Source organism: Schistocerca piceifrons, chromosome 6 (assembly GCF_021461385.2).
Source record: "Schistocerca piceifrons isolate TAMUIC-IGC-003096 chromosome 6, iqSchPice1.1, whole genome shotgun sequence".
Taxonomy (NCBI): domain Eukaryota; kingdom Metazoa; phylum Arthropoda; class Insecta; order Orthoptera; family Acrididae; genus Schistocerca; species Schistocerca piceifrons.
Window position 1 is genome coordinate 511804808 of NC_060143.1, and position 712 is coordinate 511805519.

Sequence of the window (712 nt, forward strand, 5' to 3'; positions counted from 1 at the left end):
CGTCGCTCGCGTGAATCGTTCTTTCCAGCTCTGAGCGCACAGCGAGCACGTAAAGACGCATGGAAAGTAGTATCTCCCGCCAAGTATGGGGGCCTAATGAGAGATTCCGCCTATTGTCATGCAGCCCCCGTAACATAACTGTTATGCGTTTCCTTCTTCATGACAATTCTCGGCCGTACTCTGCAGGGGCAATGAAGACGCACCCGCAGCGTTTTCGATGGGAAATGTTTGGTCACCCGCAATACAGACCGTAATTGGCTCCCCCTGAGTTTCATCTCTGCTCTCATGAACCGCAGGCTATGAAGATAACATTTTGGTAGAGACAACGAGCTGTAGAATAGCGTAGAGAATCGGCAGAAAGCAGAGGCGACTGCCTTCTATGGCGTGGGTACTGGAAAGTTGGTACAGTGCTACGACAAATGTCTAAGTCTGAGCGGCGACTATGTAGACAAGTATCTGGAAGGTTTAGCTAACAGTTGAAAATAAGACATTTTTGATTTTCACAGTGGTTTCCATTTCGCGACCGATCGGACCTTACTTTCTGAATAGCCCTGGTAATAGAAAGTAAAGTACTTGTATGTAGGAGGCATAGGAATAAAGAAGTGTTATATTATTCAGCATGTGATATGTTAAGATCATTTTGGATTCTGTTACCGACCATCGCAACTTCTCTCTTCTCTTGTTTGTGTCGGTGCTGAGTCACGCAGCAGCC